Source organism: Chiloscyllium plagiosum, unplaced genomic scaffold (assembly GCF_037043375.1).
Source record: "Chiloscyllium plagiosum isolate Xiang-an unplaced genomic scaffold, Cpla_swu_hap1 HiC_scaffold_11, whole genome shotgun sequence".
Taxonomy (NCBI): Eukaryota; Metazoa; Chordata; class Chondrichthyes; order Orectolobiformes; family Hemiscylliidae; genus Chiloscyllium; species Chiloscyllium plagiosum.
The window spans coordinates 76,761,388-76,781,426 of record NW_028270149.1 but is presented as its reverse complement, the minus strand read 5'-3'; positions in this window follow the sequence as shown (position 1 = coordinate 76,781,426).

Genomic DNA, 20,039 nt, shown 5'->3' with positions numbered 1-20,039 from the left:
AGGTTAGAGAGTGGAAACAGTCCCTGAGCACAGGTAAGGGTGAGGAAAAAGTCCCTTAGCACAGGTCAGAGAGGCGAAACAGTCCCAGGCACAGTTCCGAGAGGGGTAACAGTCCCAGGCACATGTCAGAGAGGGGTAATAATACCTGAGCACAGGTCAGAAAGGTGAATCAGTCCCTGAGCACAGGTCAGAGAGGGGAAACAGTCCCTGAGCACAGGTCAGAGAGGTGTAATAGTCCCTGAGCACAGGTCAGAAAGTGCAAACAGTCCCTGAGCACACGTCAGAGAGAGGTAACAGTCCCTGACCACAGGTCAGACAGGGGAAACAGTCCCTAAGCACAGGTCAGAGAGGGGTAACAGTCCCAGGCACATGTCAGAGAGGGGTAACGTTCCCTGAGCACAGGTCAGAGAGGGGCAACAGTCCCATGCACAGGTCAGAGAGGGATAATTGTCCCTGAGCACAGGTCAGAGAGGGGAAACAGTTGCATGCACAGGTCAGAGAGGGGTAACAGTCCCTGAGCACAGGTAAGGGAGGGGTAACTGTCCCAGGCAAAGGTCAGAGAGGGGAAACTGTCCCAGGCAAAGGTCAGAGAGGGGCAACAGTCCCATGCACAGGTCAGAGAGGGGTAACTGTCCCAGGCAAAGGTCAGAGAGGGGAAACAGTCCCTGGGCACAGGTCAGAGAGGTGAATCAGTCCCATGCACAGGTCAGAGAGGTGAATCAGTCCCTGAGCACAGGTCAGAGAGTGGAAACAGTCCCTGAGCACAGGTCAGAGAGGTGAATCAGTCCCTGAGCACAGGTCAGAAAGGGGAAACAGTTCCTGACCACAGGTCAGAGAGTGGAAACAGTCCCATGCACAGGTCAGAGAGGTGAATCAGTCCCTGAGCACAGGTCAGAGAGTGGAAACAGTCCCTGAGCACAGGTCAGAGAGGTGAATCAGTCCCTGAGCACAGGTCAGAGAGTGGAAACAGTCCCTGAGCACACGTCAGAGAGGTGAATCAGTCCCTGAGCACAGGTTAGAGAGTGGAAACAGTCCCTGAGCACAGGTAAGGGTGAGGAAAAAGTCCCTTAGCACAGGTCAGAGAGGCGAAACAGTCCCAGGCACAGTTCCGAGAGGGGTAACAGTCCCAGGCACATGTCAGAGAGGGGTAATAATACCTGAGCACAGGTCAGAAAGGTGAATCAGTCCCTGAGCACAGGTCAGAGAGGGGAAACAGTCCCTGAGCACAGGTCAGAGAGGTGTAATAGTCCCTGAGCACAGGTCAGAAAGTGCAAACAGTCCCTGAGCACACGTCAGAGAGAGGTAACAGTCCCTGACCACAGGTCAGACAGGGGAAACAGTCCCTAAGCACAGGTCAGAGAGGGGTAACAGTCCCAGGCACATGTCAGAGAGGGGTAACGTTCCCTGAGCACAGGTCAGAGAGGGGCAACAGTCCCATGCACAGGTCAGAGAGGGATAATTGTCCCTGAGCACAGGTCAGAGAGGGGAAACAGTTGCATGCACAGGTCAGAGAGGGGTAACAGTCCCTGAGCACAGGTAAGGGAGGGGTAACTGTCCCAGGCAAAGGTCAGAGAGGGGAAACTGTCCCAGGCAAAGGTCAGAGAGGGGCAACAGTCCCATGCACAGGTCAGAGAGGGGTAACTGTCCCAGGCAAAGGTCAGAGAGGGGAAACAGTCCCTGGGCACAGGTCAGAGAGGTGAATCAGTCCCTGAGCACAGGTCAGAGAGTGGAAACAGTCCCTGAGCACAGGTCAGAGAGGTGAATCAGTCCCTGAGCACGGGTCAGAGAGAGGTAACAGTCCCAGGCACAGGTCAGAGAGGCGTAACAGTCCCAGGAACTTGTCCGAGAGGGGTAATAATCCCTGAGCACAGGTCAGAGAGGGGAAACAGTCCCAGGCACAGGTCAGAGAAGGGAAACAGTCCCAGTCACAGCTCAGAGGGGGCAAACAGTTACTGAGCACAGGTCAGATGGGGGAAACAGTCCCTGAACACAGGTCGGAGAGGGCTAACAGTCCCATGCACAGGTCAGAGAGGGGTAACAGTCCCTGAGCACAGGTCAGAGAGGGGAAACAGTCCCTGAGCACAGGTCAGAGAGGGATAACAGTCCCATGCACAGGTCAGAGAGGTGAATCAGTCCCTGAGCACAGGTCAGAGAGTGGAAACAGTCCCTGAGCACAGGTCAGAGAGGGGCAACAGTCCCTGAGCACAAGTAAGGGTGAGAAAAAAGTCCCTGAGCACAGGTCAGAGAGGGGTAACAGTCCCAGGCACAGTTCCGAGAGGGGTAACAGTCCCAGGGACATGTCAGAGAGGGGTAATAATCCCTGAGCACAGGTCAGAGAGGGGCAACAGTCCCATGCACAGGTGAGAGAGGGGAAACTGTCCCAGGCAAAGGTCAGAGTGGTGAATCAGTCCCTGAGCACAGGTCAGAGAGAGGAAACAGTCCCTGAGCACAGGTCAGAGAGGGGTAACAGTCCCAGGCACAGGTCAGAGAGGGTTAACAGTCCCAGGCACAGGTCAGAGAGGGGTAACAGTCCTAGGCACAGGTCAGAGAGGGTTAACAGTCCCAGGCACTGGCCAGAGAGGGGTAACAGTCCCTGACCACAGGTCAGAGAGGGATAACAGACCCAGGCACAGGTCAGAGAGGGGAAACAGTCCCAGGCACAGGTCAGAGAGGGGAAACAGTCCCAGGCACAGGTCAGAGAGGGTTAACAGTCCCAGGCACTGGCCAGAGAGGGGCAACAGTCACTGAGCACAGGTCAGAGGGGGGAAACAGTCCCAGGCACAGGTCAGAGAGGGGAAACAGTCCCAGGCACAGGTCAGAGAGGGCTAACAGTCCCATGCACAGGTCAGAGAGGGGTAACTGTCCCTGAGCACAGGTCGGAGAGGTGAAACAGTCCCTGGGCACAGGTCAGAGAGGGGTAACAGTCCCTGACAACAGGTCAGAGAGGGATAACAGACCCAGGCACAGGTCAGAGAGGGGAAACAGTCCCAGGCACAGTTCAGAGAGGGGTAACCAGTCCCAGGCACAGGTCAGAGAGGGGAAACAGCCCCTGAGCGCAGGTCAGAGAGGGGAACAGTCCCTGACCACATGTCAGAGAGGTGAAACCGTCCCTGGGCACAGGTCAGAGAGGGATAACAGACCCAGGCACAGGTCAGAGAGGGGAAACAGTCCCAGGCACAGGTCAGAGAGGGGAAACAGTCCCAGTCACAGCTCAGAGGTGGGAAACAGTCACTGAGCACAGGTCAGAGGGGGAAACAGTCCCTGAACACAGGTCGGAGAGGGCTAACTGTCCCATGCACAGGTCAGAGAGTTGGAACAGTCCAGGCACAGGTCAGAGAGGGGTAACAGTCCCTGAGCACAGGTCAGAGAGGGGAAACAGTCCCTGAGCACAGATCAGAGAGGGCTAACAGTCCCATGCACAGGTCAGAGAGGTGAATCAGTCCCTGAGCACAGGTCAGAGAGTGCAAACAGTCCCTGAGCACAGGTCAGAGAGGTGAATCAGTCCCTGAGCACAGGTCAGAGAGTGGAAACAGTCCCTGAGCACAGGTAAGGGTGAGAAAAAAGTCCCTGAGCACAGGCCAGAGAGGCAAAACAGTCCCTGAGCACAGGTCAGAGAGGGGTAACAGTCCCAGGCACAGTTCCGAGAGGGGTAACAGTCCCAGGGACATGTCAGAGAGGGGTAATAAACCCTGAACACAGGTCAGAGAGGGGTAACTGTCCCAGGCAAAGGTCAGAGAGGTGAATCAGTCCCTGAGCACAGGTCAGAGAGGTGAATCAGTCCCTGAGCACAGGTCAGAGAGAGGAAACAGTCCCTGAGCACAGGTCAGAGAGGGATAATTGTCCCTGAGCACAGGTCAGAGAGGGGAAACAGTCGCATGCACAGGTCAGAGAGGGGTAACAGTCCCTGAGCACAGGTAAGGGTGAGAAAAAAGTCCCTGAGCACAGGTCAGAGAGGGGAAACAGTCCCTGAGCACAGGTCAGAGAGGGGTAACAGTCCCAGGCACATGTCAGAGAGGGGTAATAATCCATGAGCACAGGTCAGAGAGGGGAAACAGTCCCATGCACAGGTCAGAGAGGGGTAACTGTCCCAGGCAAAGGTCAGAGAGGTGAATCAGTCCCTGAGCACAGGTCAGAGAGAGGAAACAGTCCCTGAGCCTGGGTCAGAGAGGGGTAACAGTCCCAGGCACTTGTCCGAGAGGGGTAATAATCCCTGAGCACAGGTCAGAGAGGGCTAACAGTCCCATGCACAGGTCAGAGAGGAAACAGACCCAGGCACAGGTCAGAGAAGGGAAACAGTCCCAGTCACAGCTCAGAGGGGGCAAACAGTTACTGAGCACAGGTCAGAGGGGGGAAACAGTCCCTGAACACAGGTCGGAGAGGGCTAACAGTCCCATGCACAGGTCAGAGAGGGGTAACAGTCCCAGGCACAGGTCAGAGAGGGGTAACAGTCCCTGAGCACAGGTCAGAGAGGGGTAACAGTCCCATGCACAGGTCAGAGAGGTGAATCAGTCCCTGAGCACAGGTCAGAGAGTGGAAACAGTCCCTGAGCACAGGTCAGAGAGAGGTAACAGTCCCTGAGCACAGGTCAGAGAGGGGTAATAGTCGCTGAGCACAGGTCAGAAAAGGGAAACAGTCCCTGAGCACAGGTCAGAGAGGTGAAACAGTCCCTGGGCACAGGTCAGAGAGGGATAACAGACCCAGGCACAGGTCAGAGAGGGGAAACAGTCCCAGGCACAGGTCAGAGAGGGGAAACAGTCCCAGGCACAGGTCAGAGAGGGGTAACAGTCCCTGAGCACAGGTAAGGGTGAGAAAAAAGTCCCTGAGCACAGGTCAGAGAGGGGTAACAGTCCCAGGCACAGTTCCGAGAGGGGAAACAGTCCCAGGCACAGGTCAGAGAGGGTTAACAGTCCCAGGCACTGGCCAGAGAGGGGCAACAGTCATTGAGCACAGGTCAGAGAGGGGAAACAGTCCCAGGCACAGGTCAGAGAGGGCTAACAGTCCCATGCACAGGTCAGAGAGGGGTAACTGTCCCTGAGCACAGGTCGGAGAGGTGAAACAGTCCCTGGGCACAGGTCAGAGAGGGGTAACAGTCCCTGACAACAGGTCAGAGAGGGATAACAGACCCAGGCACAGGTCAGAGAGGGGAAACAGTCCCAGGCACAGTTCAGAGAGGGGTAACCAGTCCCAGGCACAGGTCAGAGAGGGGAAACAGCCCCTGAGCGCAGGTTAGAGAGGGGAACAGTCCCTGAGCACATGTCAGAGAGGTGAAACAGTCCCTGGGCACAGGTCAGAGAGGGATAACAGACCCAGGCACAGGTCAGAGAGGGGAAACAGTCCCAGGCACAGGTCAGAGAGGGGAAACAGTCCCAGTCACAGCTCAGAGGTGGGAAACAGTCACTGAGCACAGATCAGAGGGGGAAACAGTCCCTGAACACAGGTCGGAGAGGGCTAACTGTCCCATGCACAGGTCAGAGAGTTGGAACAGTCCAGGCACAGGTCAGAGAGGGGTAACAGTCCCTGAGCACAGGTCAGAGAGGGGAAACAGTCCCTGAGCACAGATCAGAGAGGGCTAACAGTCCCATGCACAGGTCAGAGAGGTGAATCAGTCCCTGAGCACAGGTCAGAGAGGTGAATCAGTCCCTGAGCACAGGTCAGAGAGTGGAAACAGTCCCTGAGCACAGGTAAGGGTGAGAAAAAAGTCCCTGAGCACAGGCCAGAGAGGCAAAACAGTCCCTGAGCACAGGTCAGAGAGGGGTAACAGTCCCAGGCACAGTTCCGAGAGGGGTAACAGTCCCAGGGACATGTCAGAGAGGGGTAATAAACCCTGAACACAGGTCAGAGAGGGGTAACTGTCCCAGGCAAAGGTCAGAGAGGTGAATCAGTCCCTGAGCACAGGTCAGAGAGGTGAATCAGTCCCTGAGCACAGGTCAGAGAGAGGAAACAGTCCCTGAGCACAGGTCAGAGAGGGATAATTGTCCCTGAGCACAGGTCAGAGAGGGCTAACAGTCGCATGCACAGGTCAGAGAGGGGTAACAGTCCCTGAGCACAGGTAAGGGTGAGAAAAAAGTCCCTGAGCACAGGTCAGAGAGGGGAAACAGTCCCTGAGCACAGGTCAGAGAGGGGTAACAGTCCCAGGCACATGTCAGAGAGGGGTAATAATCCATGAGCACAGGTCAGAGAGGGGAAACAGTCCCATGCACAGGTCAGAGAGGGGTAACTGTCCCAGGCAAAGGTCAGAGAGGTGAATCAGTCCCTGAGCACAGGTCAGAGAGAGGAAACAGTCCCTGAGCCTGGGTCAGAGAGGGGTAACAGTCCCAGGCACTTGTCCGAGAGGGGTAATAATCCCTGAGCACAGGTCAGAGAGGGCTAACAGTCCCATGCACAGGTCAGAGAGGAAACAGACCCAGGCACAGGTCAGAGAAGGGAAACAGTCCCAGTCACAGCTCAGAGGGGGCAAACAGTTACTGAGCACAGGTCAGAGGGGGGAAACAGTCCCTGAACACAGGTCGGAGAGGGCTAACAGTCCCATGCACAGGTCAGAGAGGGGTAACAGTCCCAGGCACAGGTCAGAGAGGGGTAACAGTCCCTGAGCACAGGTCAGAGAGGGGTAACAGTCCCATGCACAGGTCAGAGAGGTGAATCAGTCCCTGAGCACAGGTCAGAGAGTGGAAACAGTCCCTGAGCACAGGTCAGAGAGAGGTAACAGTCCCTGAGCACAGGTCAGAGAGGGGTAATAGTCGCTGAGCACAGGTCAGAAAAGGGAAACAGTCCCTGAGCACAGGTCAGAGAGGTGAAACAGTCCCTGGGCACAGGTCAGAGAGGGATAACAGACCCAGGCACAGGTCAGAGAGGGGAAACAGTCCCAGGCACAGGTCAGAGAGGGGAAACAGTCCCAGGCACAGGTCAGAGAGGGGTAACAGTCCCTGAGCACAGGTAAGGGTGAGAAAAAAGTCCCTGAGCACAGGTCAGAGAGGGGTAACAGTCCCAGGCACAGTTCCGAGAGGGGAAACAGTCCCAGGCACATGTCAGAGAGGGGACACAGTCCCATGCACAGCTCAGAGGGGGGAAACAGTCCCTGAGCACAGGTCAGAGAGAGGTAACAGTCCCCGAGCACAGGTCAGAGAGGTGAAACAGTCCCTGGGCACAGGTCAGAGAGGGATAACAGACCCAGGCACAGGTCAGAGAGGGGAAACAGTCCCAGGCACAGGTCAGAGAGGGGAAACAGTCCCAGGCACAGGTCAGAGAGGGGTAACAGTCCCTGAGCACAGGTAAGGGTGAGAAAAAAGTCCCTGAGCACAGGTCAGAGAGGGGTAACAGTCCCAGGCACAGTTCCGAGAGGGGAAACAGTCCCAGGCACATGTCAGAGAGGGGACACAGTCCCATGCACAGCTCAGAGAGGGGAAACAGTCCCAGGCACAGGTCAGAGAGGGCTAACAGTCCCATGCACAGGTCAGAGAGGGGTAACTGTCCCTGAGCACAGGTCGGAGAGGTGAAACAGTCCCTGGGCACAGGTCAGAGAGGGGTAACAGTCCCTGACAACAGGTCAGAGAGGGATAACAGACCCAGGCACAGGTCAGAGAGGGGAAACAGTCCCAGGCACAGTTCAGAGAGGGGTAACCAGTCCCAGGCACAGGTCAGAGAGGGGAAACAGCCCCTGAGCGCAGGTCAGAGAGGGGAACAGTCCCTGACCACATGTCAGAGAGGTGAAACCGTCCCTGGGCACAGGTCAGAGAGGGATAACAGACCCAGGCACAGGTCAGAGAGGGGAAACAGTCCCAGGCACAGGTCAGAGAGGGGAAACAGTCCCAGTCACAGCTCAGAGGTGGGAAACAGTCACTGAGCACAGGTCAGAGGGGGAAACAGTCCCTGAACACAGGTCGGAGAGGGCTAACTGTCCCATGCACAGGTCAGAGAGTTGGAACAGTCCAGGCACAGGTCAGAGAGGGGTAACAGTCCCTGAGCACAGGTCAGAGAGGGGAAACAGTCCCTGAGCACAGATCAGAGAGGGCTAACAGTCCCATGCACAGGTCAGAGAGGTGAATCAGTCCCTGAGCACAGGTCAGAGAGTGCAAACAGTCCCTGAGCACAGGTCAGAGAGGTGAATCAGTCCCTGAGCACAGGTCAGAGAGTGGAAACAGTCCCTGAGCACAGGTAAGGGTGAGAAAAAAGTCCCTGAGCACAGGCCAGAGAGGCAAAACAGTCCCTGAGCACAGGTCAGAGAGGGGTAACAGTCCCAGGCACAGTTCCGAGAGGGGTAACAGTCCCAGGGACATGTCAGAGAGGGGTAATAAACCCTGAACACAGGTCAGAGAGGGGTAACTGTCCCAGGCAAAGGTCAGAGAGGTGAATCAGTCCCTGAGCACAGGTCAGAGAGGTGAATCAGTCCCTGAGCACAGGTCAGAGAGAGGAAACAGTCCCTGAGCACAGGTCAGAGAGGGATAATTGTCCCTGAGCACAGGTCAGAGAGGGGAAACAGTCGCATGCACAGGTCAGAGAGGGGTAACAGTCCCTGAGCACAGGTAAGGGTGAGAAAAAAGTCCCTGAGCACAGGTCAGAGAGGGGAAACAGTCCCTGAGCACAGGTCAGAGAGGGGTAACAGTCCCAGGCACATGTCAGAGAGGGGTAATAATCCATGAGCACAGGTCAGAGAGGGGAAACAGTCCCATGCACAGGTCAGAGAGGGGTAACTGTCCCAGGCAAAGGTCAGAGAGGTGAATCAGTCCCTGAGCACAGGTCAGAGAGAGGAAACAGTCCCTGAGCCTGGGTCAGAGAGGGGTAACAGTCCCAGGCACTTGTCCGAGAGGGGTAATAATCCCTGAGCACAGGTCAGAGAGGGCTAACAGTCCCATGCACAGGTCAGAGAGGAAACAGACCCAGGCACAGGTCAGAGAAGGGAAACAGTCCCAGTCACAGCTCAGAGGGGGCAAACAGTTACTGAGCACAGGTCAGAGGGGGGAAACAGTCCCTGAACACAGGTCGGAGAGGGCTAACAGTCCCATGCACAGGTCAGAGAGGGGTAACAGTCCCAGGCACAGGTCAGAGAGGGGTAACAGTCCCTGAGCACAGGTCAGAGAGGGGTAACAGTCCCATGCACAGGTCAGAGAGGTGAATCAGTCCCTGAGCACAGGTCAGAGAGTGGAAACAGTCCCTGAGCACAGGTCAGAGAGAGGTAACAGTCCCTGAGCACAGGTCAGAGAGGGGTAATAGTCGCTGAGCACAGGTCAGAAAAGGGAAACAGTCCCTGAGCACAGGTCAGAGAGGTGAAACAGTCCCTGGGCACAGGTCAGAGAGGGATAACAGACCCAGGCACAGGTCAGAGAGGGGAAACAGTCCCAGGCACAGGTCAGAGAGGGGAAACAGTCCCAGGCACAGGTCAGAGAGGGGTAACAGTCCCTGAGCACAGGTAAGGGTGAGAAAAAAGTCCCTGAGCACAGGTCAGAGAGGGGTAACAGTCCCAGGCACAGTTCCGAGAGGGGAAACAGTCCCAGGCACAGGTCAGAGAGGGTTAACAGTCCCAGGCACTGGCCAGAGAGGGGCAACAGTCATTGAGCACAGGTCAGAGAGGGGAAACAGTCCCAGGCACAGGTCAGAGAGGGCTAACAGTCCCATGCACAGGTCAGAGAGGGGTAACTGTCCCTGAGCACAGGTCGGAGAGGTGAAACAGTCCCTGGGCACAGGTCAGAGAGGGGTAACAGTCCCTGACAACAGGTCAGAGAGGGATAACAGACCCAGGCACAGGTCAGAGAGGGGAAACAGTCCCAGGCACAGTTCAGAGAGGGGTAACCAGTCCCAGGCACAGGTCAGAGAGGGGAAACAGCCCCTGAGCGCAGGTTAGAGAGGGGAACAGTCCCTGAGCACATGTCAGAGAGGTGAAACAGTCCCTGGGCACAGGTCAGAGAGGGATAACAGACCCAGGCACAGGTCAGAGAGGGGAAACAGTCCCAGGCACAGGTCAGAGAGGGGAAACAGTCCCAGTCACAGCTCAGAGGTGGGAAACAGTCACTGAGCACAGATCAGAGGGGGAAACAGTCCCTGAACACAGGTCGGAGAGGGCTAACTGTCCCATGCACATGTCAGAGAGTTGGAACAGTCCAGGCACAGGTCAGAGAGGGGTAACAGTCCCTGAGCACAGGTCAGAGAGGGGAAACAGTCCCTGAGCACAGATCAGAGAGGGCTAACAGTCCCATGCACAGGTCAGAGAGGTGAATCAGTCCCTGAGCACAGGTCAGAGAGTGGAAACAGTCCCTGAGCACAGGTAAGGGTGAGAAAAAAGTCCCTGAGCACAGGCCAGAGAGGCAAAACAGTCCCTGAGCACAGGTCAGAGAGGGGTAACAGTCCCAGGCACAGTTCCGAGAGGGGTAACAGTCCCAGGGACATGTCAGAGAGGGGTAATAAACCCTGAACACAGGTCAGAGAGGGGTAACTGTCCCAGGCAAAGGTCAGAGAGGTGAATCAGTCCCTGAGCACAGGTCAGAGAGGTGAATCAGTCCCTGAGCACAGGTCAGAGAGAGGAAACAGTCCCTGAGCACAGGTCAGAGAGGGATAATTGTCCCTGAGCACAGGTCAGAGAGGGCTAACAGTCGCATGCACAGGTCAGAGAGGGGTAACAGTCCCTGAGCACAGGTAAGGGTGAGAAAAAAGTCCCTGAGCACAGGTCAGAGAGGGGAAACAGTCCCTGAGCACAGGTCAGAGAGGGGTAACAGTCCCAGGCACATGTCAGAGAGGGGTAATAATCCATGAGCACAGGTCAGAGAGGGGAAACAGTCCCATGCACAGGTCAGAGAGGGGTAACTGTCCCAGGCAAAGGTCAGAGAGGTGAATCAGTCCCTGAGCACAGGTCAGAGAGAGGAAACAGTCCCTGAGCCTGGGTCAGAGAGGGGTAACAGTCCCAGGCACTTGTCCGAGAGGGGTAATAATCCCTGAGCACAGGTCAGAGAGGGCTAACAGTCCCATGCACAGGTCAGAGAGGAAACAGACCCAGGCACAGGTCAGAGAAGGGAAACAGTCCCAGTCACAGCTCAGAGGGGGCAAACAGTTACTGAGCACAGGTCAGAGGGGGGAAACAGTCCCTGAACACAGGTCGGAGAGGGCTAACAGTCCCATGCACAGGTCAGAGAGGGGTAACAGTCCCAGGCACAGGTCAGAGAGGGGTAACAGTCCCTGAGCACAGGTCAGAGAGGGGTAACAGTCCCATGCACAGGTCAGAGAGGTGAATCAGTCCCTGAGCACAGGTCAGAGAGTGGAAACAGTCCCTGAGCACAGGTCAGAGAGAGGTAACAGTCCCTGAGCACAGGTCAGAGAGGGGTAATAGTCGCTGAGCACAGGTCAGAAAAGGGAAACAGTCCCTGAGCACAGGTCAGAGAGGTGAAACAGTCCCTGGGCACAGGTCAGAGAGGGATAACAGACCCAGGCACAGGTCAGAGAGGGGAAACAGTCCCAGGCACAGGTCAGAGAGGGGAAACAGTCCCAGGCACAGGTCAGAGAGGGGTAACAGTCCCTGAGCACAGGTAAGGGTGAGAAAAAAGTCCCTGAGCACAGGTCAGAGAGGGGTAACAGTCCCAGGCACAGTTCCGAGAGGGGAAACAGTCCCAGGCACATGTCAGAGAGGGGACACAGTCCCATGCACAGCTCAGAGGGGGGAAACAGTCCCTGAGCACAGGTCAGAGAGAGGTAACAGTCCCCGAGCACAGGTCAGAGAGGTGAATCAGTCCCTGAGCACAGGTCAGAGAGTGGAAACAGTCCCTGAGCACAGGTCAGAGAGGGATAACAGACCCAGGCACAGGTCAGAGAGGGGAAACAGTCCCAGGCACAGGTCAGAGAGGGGAAACAGTCCCTGAGCACAGGTCAGAGAGGTGAATCAGTCCCTGGGCACAGGTCAGAGAGGGATAACAGACCCAGGCACAGGTCAGAGAGGGGAAACAGTCCCAGGCACAGGTCAGAGAGGGGAAACAGTCCCATGCACAGCTCAGAGGGGGGAAACAGTCCCTGAGCACAGGTCAGAGAGAGGTAACAGTCCCCGAGCACAGGTCAGAGAGGGGTAATAGTCGCTGAGCACAGTTCAGAAAAGGGAAACAGTCCCTGAGCACAGGTCAGAGAGGGGTAACAGTCCTTGAGCACAGGTAAGGGTGAGAAAAAAGTCCCTGAGCACAGGTCAGAGAGAGGTAACAGTCCCTGAGCACAGGTCAGAGAGGGGAAACAGTTCCTGAGCGCAGGTCAGAGAGGGGAACAGTCCCTGAGCACATGTCAGAGAGGTGAAACAGTCCCATGCACAGTTCAGAGAGGGGTAACCAGTCCTAGGCACATGTCAGAGAGGTGAAACAGTCCCTGGGCACAGGTCAGAGAGGGATAACAGACCCAGGCACAGGTCAGAGAGGAGAAACAGTCCCAGGCACAGGTCAGAGAGGGGAAACAGTCCCAGGCACAGGTCAGAGAGGGGAAACAGTCCCAGGCACAGGGCAGAGAGGGTTAACAGTCCCAGGCACTGGCCAGAGAGGGGCAACAGTCACTGAGCACAGGTCAGAGGGGGGAAACAATCCCCGAGCACAGGTCAGAGAGGGCTAAGAGTCCCATGCACAAGTCAGAGAGGGTTAACTGTCCCAGGCACAGGTCAGAGAGGGGTAACTGTCCCTGAGCACAGGTCAGAGAGGGGAAACTGTCCCTGAGCACAGGTCAGAGAGGGGTAACTGTCCCTGAGCACAGGTCAGAGAGGGGAAACAGTCCCTGAGCACAGGTCAGAGAGGGCTAACAGTACCATACACAGGTCAGAGAGGGAAACAGCCCCAGGCACAGGTCAGAGAGGGGATACAGTCACTGAGCACAGGTTAGAGAGGGGTAACAGTCCCTGAGCACAGGTCAGAGAGAGGAAACAGTCCCAAGGCACAGGTCAGAGAGGGGAAACTGTCCCTGAGCACAGGTCAGAAAGGGGTAACAGTCCCAGACACAGGTCAGGGAGGTGTAACAGTCCCTGAGCACTGGTCAGAGAGGGGTAACAGTCGCTGAGCACAGGTCAGAGAGGGGTAACAGTCCCTGAGCACAGGTCAGAGAGGGATAGGGGTATGGGTGGTTGGCGCTTCGGCGGGGCAGTGTGGACTTGTTGGGCCGAAGGGCCTGTTTCCACACTGTAAAGTAATCTAATCTAATCTAACAGTCCCAGGCAGAGGTCAGAGAGGGGTAACAGTGCATGAGCACAGGTCAGAGAGGGGTAACAGTCCCTGAGCACAGGTCAGAGAGGGGAAACAGACCCAGGCAGAGGTCAGAGAGGGGAAACAGTCCCAGGCACATGTCAGAGAGGGGTAATAATACCTGAGCACAGGTCAGAAAGGTGAATCAGTCCCTGAGCACAGGTCAGAGAGGGGAAACAGTCCCTGAGCACAGGTCAGAGAGGTGTAATAGTCCCTGAGCACAGGTCAGAAAGTGCAAACAGTCCCTGAGCACACGTCAGAGAGAGGTAACAGTCCCTGACCACAGGTCAGACAGGGGAAACAGTCCCTAAGCACAGGTCAGAGAGGGGTAACAGTCCCAGGCACATGTCAGAGAGGGGTAACGTTCCCTGAGCACAGGTCAGAGAGGGGCAACAGTCCCATGCACAGGTCAGAGAGGGGTAACTGTCCCAGGCAAAGGTCAGAGAGGTGAATCAGTCCCTGAGCACAGGTCAGAGAGGGGTAACAGTCCCTGAGCACAGGTCAGAGAGGGATAACAGTCCCAGGCACAGGTCAGAGAGGGGAAACAGTCCCAGGCACAGGTCAGAGAGGGGAAACAGTCCCAGGCACAGGTCAGAGAGGGGCAACAGTCGCTGAGCACAGGTCAGAGGGGGGAAAGAGTCCCTGAGCGCAGGTCAGAGAGGGGAACAGTCCCTTAGCACATGTCAGAGAGGTGAAACAGTCCCAGGCACAGTTCAGAGAGGGGTAACCACCCCCAGGCACAGATCAGAGAGGGGCAACAGTCGCTGAGCACAGGTCAGAGGGGGGAAACAGTCCCTGAGCGCAGGTCAGAGAGGGGAACAGTCCCTGAGCACATGTCAGAGAGGTGAAACAGTCCCTGGGCATAGGTCAGAGAGGGATAACAGACCCAGGCACAGGTCAGAGAGGGGAAACAGTCCCAGGCACAGGTCAGAGAGGGGAAACAGTCCCAGGCACAGCTCAGAGGGGGGAAACAGTCACTGAGCACAGGTCAGAGGGGGGAAACAGTCCCTGAGCACCGGTCGGAGAGGGCTAACAGTCCCATGCACAGGTCAGAGAGGGGTAACAGTCCCTGAGCACAGGTCAGAGAGGGGAAACAGTACCCTGAGCACAGGTCAGAGAGAGGAAACAGTCCCATGCACAGGTCAGAGAGGTGAATCAGTCCCTGAGCACAGGTCAGAGAGTGGAAACAGTCCCTGAGCACAGGTCAGAGAGGTGAATCAGTCCCTGAGCACAGGTCAGAAAGGGGAAACAGTTCCTGACCACAGGTCAGAGAGTGGAAACAGTCCCATGCACAGGTCAGAGAGGTGAATCAGTCCCTGAGCACAGGTCAGAGAGTGGAAACAGTCCCTGAGCACACGTCAGAGAGGTGAATCAGTCCCTGAGCACAGGTCAGAGAGTGGAAACAGTCCCTGAGCACAGGTCAGAGAGGTGAATCAGTCCCTGAGTACAGGTCAGAGAGGGGTAACAGTCCCAGGCACAGTTCCGAGAGGGGTAACAGTCCCAGGCACATGTCAGAGAGGGGTAATAATCCCTGAGCACAGGTCAGAGAGGGGCAACAGTCCCATGCACAGGTCAGAGAGGGGTAACTGTCCCAGGCAAAGGTCAGAGAGGTGAATCAGTCCCTGAGCACAGGTCAGAGAGAGGAAACAGTCCCTGAGCACAGGTCAGAGAGGGAAAACAGTCCCAGGCACATGTCCGAGAGAGGTAACAGTCCCTGAGCACAGGTCAGAGAGGGGTAATAATCCCTGAGCACAGGTCAGAAAGGGCTAACAGTCCCATGCACAGGTCAGAGAGAGGTAACAGTCCCTGAGCACAGGTCAGAGAGGGGTAACAGTCCCTGAGCACAGGTCAGAGAGGGGTAACAGTCCCAGGCACAGATCAGAGAGAGGTAACAGTCCCAGGCACAGGTCAGAGAGGGGTAACTGTCCCAGGCAAAGGTCAGAGAGGTGAATCAGTCCCTGAGCACAGGTCAGAGAGAGGAAACAGTCCCTGAGCACAGGTCAGAGAGGGCTAACAGTCCCTGAGCACAGGTCAGAGAGGGGCAACAATCCCTGAGCACAGGTCAGAGAGGGGCAACAGTCGCTGAGCACAGGTCAGAGGGGGGAAAGAGTCCCTGAGCGCAGGTCAGAGAGGGGAACAGTCCCTGAGCACATGTCAGAGAGGTGAAACAGTCCCAGGCACAGGTCAGAGAGGGGTAACAGTCCCAGGCACAGGTCAGAGAGGGATAACAGTCCCTGAGCACAGGTCAGAGAGGGGAAACAGTCCCTGAGCACAGGTCAGAGAGGGCTAACAGTCCCATGCACAGGTCAGAGAGGGATAACAGTCCCTGAGCACAGGTCAGAGAGGGAAACAGTCCCTGAGCACAGGTCAGAGAGAGGTAACAGTCCCTGAGCACAGGTCAGAGAGGGGTAATAGTCCCTGAGCACAGGTCAGAAAGGGGAAACAGTCCCTGAGCACAGGTCAGAGAGGGGTAACAGTCCCAGGCACAGTTCAGAGAGGGGTAACAGTCCCATGCACGTGTCAGAGAGGGGTAACAGTCCCTGAGCACAGGTCAGAGAGAGGTAACTGTCCCTGACCACAGGTCAGAGAGGGGTAAGAGTCCCTGAGCACAGGTCTGAGAGAGGTAACTGTCCCTGACCACAGGTCACAGAGGGGTAACAATCCCTGAGCACAGGTAAAGGTGTGAAAAAAGCCCCTGAGCACAGGTCAGAGAGGACTAACCATCCCATGCACAGGTCAGAGAGGGTTAACAGCCTCAGGCACAGGTCAGAGAGGGAAACAGCCCCAGGCACAGGTTAGAGAGGGGATACAGTCACTGAGCACAGGTTAGAGAGGGGTAACAGTCCCTGAGCACAGGTCAGAGAGGGGTAACAGTCCCAGGCACATGTCAGAGAGGGGTAATAATCCCTGAGCACAGGTCAGAGAGGGGCAACAGTCCCATGCACAGGTCAGAGAGGGGTAACTGTCCCAGGCAAAGGTCAGAGAGGGAAACAGCCCCAGGCACGGGTCAGAGAGGGAAACAGCCCCAGGTACAGGTCAGAGAGGGGATACAATCACTGAGCACAGGTTAGAGAGGGGTAACAGTCCCATGCACAGGTCAGAGAGGGGAAACAGTCCCAGGCACATGTCAGAGAGGGGTAATAATCCATGAGCACAGGTCAGAGGGGTAACAGTCCCAGGTACAGGTCAGAGAGGGGTAACTATCCCAGGCACAGGTCAGGAAGGGGAAACAGTCCCTGAGCACAGGTCAGAGAGAGGTAACAGTCCCTGAGCACAGGTCAGAGAGGGGTAACAGTCCCTGAGCACAGGTCAGAGAGGGGTAACAGTCCCTGAGCACAGGTCAGAGAGAGGTAACAGTCCCTGAGCACAGGTCAGAGAGGGGTAACAGTCCCTGAGCACAGGTCAGAGAGGGATACCAGACCCAGGCACAGGTCAGAGAGGGGAAACAGTCCCAGGCACAGCTCAGAGAGGTGAAACAGTCCCTGGGCACAGATCAGAGAGGGGTAACAGTCCCTGACCATAGGTCAGAGACGGATAACAGACCCAGCACAGGTCAGAGAGGGGAAACAGTCCCTGACCACAGGTCAGAGAGGGGTAACAGTCCCAGTCACAGCTCAGAGAGGGGACACAGTCCCAGGCACAGGTCAGAGAGGGGCAACAGTCGCCTAGCACAGGTCAGAGGGCGGAAACAGTCCCTGAGCACAGGTCAGAGAGGGCTAACAGTCCCATGCACAGATCAGAGAGGGGAAACAGTCCCTGAGCACAGGTCAGAGAGGGGAAACAGTCCCATGCACAGGTCAGAGAGGGGAAACAGTCCCTGAGCACAGGTCAGAGAGAGGTAACAGTCCCTGAGCACAGGTCAGAGAGGGGAAACAGTCCTTGAGCACAGGTCAGAGAGGTGTAACAGTCGCTGAGCACATGTCAGAGAGGTGTAACAGTCCCTGAGCACATGTCAGAGAGGTGTAACATTCACTGAGCACAGGTCAGAGAGGGGAAACACTCACTGAGCACAGGTCAGAGAGGGGAAACACTCACTGAGCACAGGTCAGAGAGGGGAAACACTCACTGAGCACAGGTCAGAGAGGGGAAACAGTCCCTGAGCACAGGTCAGAGAGGTGTAACAGTCCCAGTCTCAGGTCAGGGAGGTGTAACAGTCCCTGAGCACTGGTCAGAGAGGGGTAACAGTCCCTGAGCACAGGTCAGAGAGGGGTAACAGTCCCAGGCACAGGTCAGAGAGGGGTAACAGTCCCTGAGCACAGGTCAGAGAGTTGAAACAGTCCCTGGGCACAGGTCAGAGAGGGGTAACAGTCCCTGACCACAGGTCTGAGAGGGAGAACAGACCCAGGCACAGGTCAGAGAGGGGAAACAGTCCCAGGCACAGGTCAGAGAGGTGTAACAGTCCCTGAGCACAGGTCAGAGAGGGGTAACAGTCCCTGACCACAGGTCTGAGAGGGAGAACAGACCCAGGCACAGGTCAGAGAGGGGAAACAGTCCCAGGCACAGGTCAGAGAGGTGTAACAGTCCCTGAGCACCGGTCAGAGAGGGCTAACCGTCCCATGCACAGGTTAGAGAGGGGTAACAGTCCCTGACCATAGCTCAGAGATGGATAGCAGACCCAGGCACAGGTCAGAGAGGGGACACAGTCCCAGGCACAGGTCAGAGAGGGGCAACAGTCGCTGAGCACATGTCAGAGGGGGGAAAGAGTCCCTGAGCGCAGGTCAGAGAGGGGAACAGTCCCTGAGCACATGTCAGAGAGGGGAAACAGTCCCAGTCACAGCTCAGAGAGGGGACACAATCCCAGGCACAGGTCAGAGAGGGGCAACAGCTGCCTAGCACAGGTCAGAGGGGGGAAATAGTCCCTGAGCACAGGTCAGAGAGGGCTAACAGTCCCATGCACAGGTCAGAGAAGGGTAACAGTCCCAGGCACAGATCAGAGAGGGGTAACAGTCCCTGAGCACAGGTCAGAGAGGGGAAACAGTCCCTGAGCACAGGTCAGAGAGGGCTAACAGTCCCATGCACAGGTCAGAGAGGGTTAACAGCCCCTGAGCACAGGTCAGAGAGGGTAACAGTCCCAGGCACAGGTCAGAGAGGTGTAATAATCCCTGAGCACTGGTCAGAGAGGGGTAACAGTCCCAGGCACAGGTCAGGGAGGGGAAACAGTCCCTGAGCACAGGTCAGAGAGAGGAAACATTCCCTGAACACAGGTCAGAGAGAGGTAACAGTCCCTGAGCACAGGTCAGAGAGGGGAAACAGTCCTTGAGCACAGGTCAGAAGGGGAAACAGTCCCTGGCACAGGTCAGAGTGCTGTAACAATCCCAGGCACAGGTCAGAGAGAAGAAACATTCCCTGAACACAGGTCAGAGAGAGGTAACAGTCCCTGAGCACAGGTCAGAGAGGGGAAACAGTCCTTGAGCACAGGTCAGAGAGGTGTAACAGTCCCTGAGCACATGTCAGAGAGGTGTAACATTCACTGAGCACAGGTCAGAGAGGGGAAACACTCACTGAGCACAGGTCAGAGAGGGGAAACACTCACTGAGCACAGGTCAGAGAGGGGAAACACTCACTGAGCACAGGTCAGAGAGGGGAAACAGTCCCTGAGCACAGGTCAGAGAGGGTAACTTTCCCAGGCACGTTAAAGAGGGGTAACATTCCCTGAGCACAGGTCAGAGAGGGGAAACAGTCCCTGAGCACAGGTCAGAGAGGGGAAACAGTCCCTGAGCACAGATCAGAGAGAGGTAACAGTCCCTGAGCACAGGTCAGACAGGGGAAACAGTCCCTGAGCACAGGTCAGAGAGGGGAAACAGTCCCTGAGCACAGGTCAGAGAGGGCTAACAGTCCGATGCACAGGTCAGAGAGGGAAACAGCCCCAGGCACAGTTCAGAGAGGGGATACAGTCACTGAGCACAGGTTAGTGTGGTAAAAGTCCCTGAGCACAGGTTAGAGAGGGGTAACAGTCCCATGCACAGGTCAGAGAGGGGTAACTGTCCCAGGCAAAGGTCAGAGAGGTGAATCAGTCCCTGAGCACAGTCAGAGAGAGGTGTCAGTCCCTGACCACAGGTCAGAGAGGGGAAACAGTCCCTGAGCACAGGTAAGAGTGCGAAAAAAGTCCCTGAGCACAGATCAGAGAGGGGTAACAGTCCCAGGCACAGGTCAGAGAGGAGTAACAGTCCCTGAGCACAGGTCAGAGAGGGGAAACCGTCCCTGAGCACAGGTCAGAGAGGGGTAACAGTCCCTGAGCACAGGTCAGAGAGGGATAACAGTCCCAGGCACTGGTCAGAGAGGTGAAACAGTCCCTGACCACAGGTCAGAGAGGGGTAACAGTCCCAGGCACTGGTCAGAGAGGGGAAACAGCCCCACGCACAGATCAGAGAGGAGATACACTCCCAGGCACAGGTCAGAGAGTTGTATTAATCCCTGAGCACAGGTCAGAGAGGGGTAACAGTCCCAGGCACAGATCAGAGAGGGGATACAGTCCCAGGCACAGGTCAGAGAGTTGTATTAATCCCTGAGCACAGGTCAGAGAGGGGAAACAGTCCCAGGGACAGGTCAGGGAGGTGTAACAGTCCCTGAGCACAGGTCAGAGAGGATAAACAGTCCCTGAGCATAGGTCAGAGAGGGGTAACAGTCCCTGAGCACAGGTCAGAGAGGGGTAACAGTCCCAGGCACAAGTTAAAGAGGGGTAACATTCCCTGAGCACAGGTCAGAGAGGGGAAACAGTCCCTGAGCACAGGTCAGAGTGGGGTAACAGTCCCTGAGCCCAGGTCAGAGAGGGGAAACAGTCCCTGAGCACACGTCAGAGAGAGGTAACAGTCCCTGAGCACAGGTCAGAGAGGGGTAACAGTCCCTGAGCACAGGTCA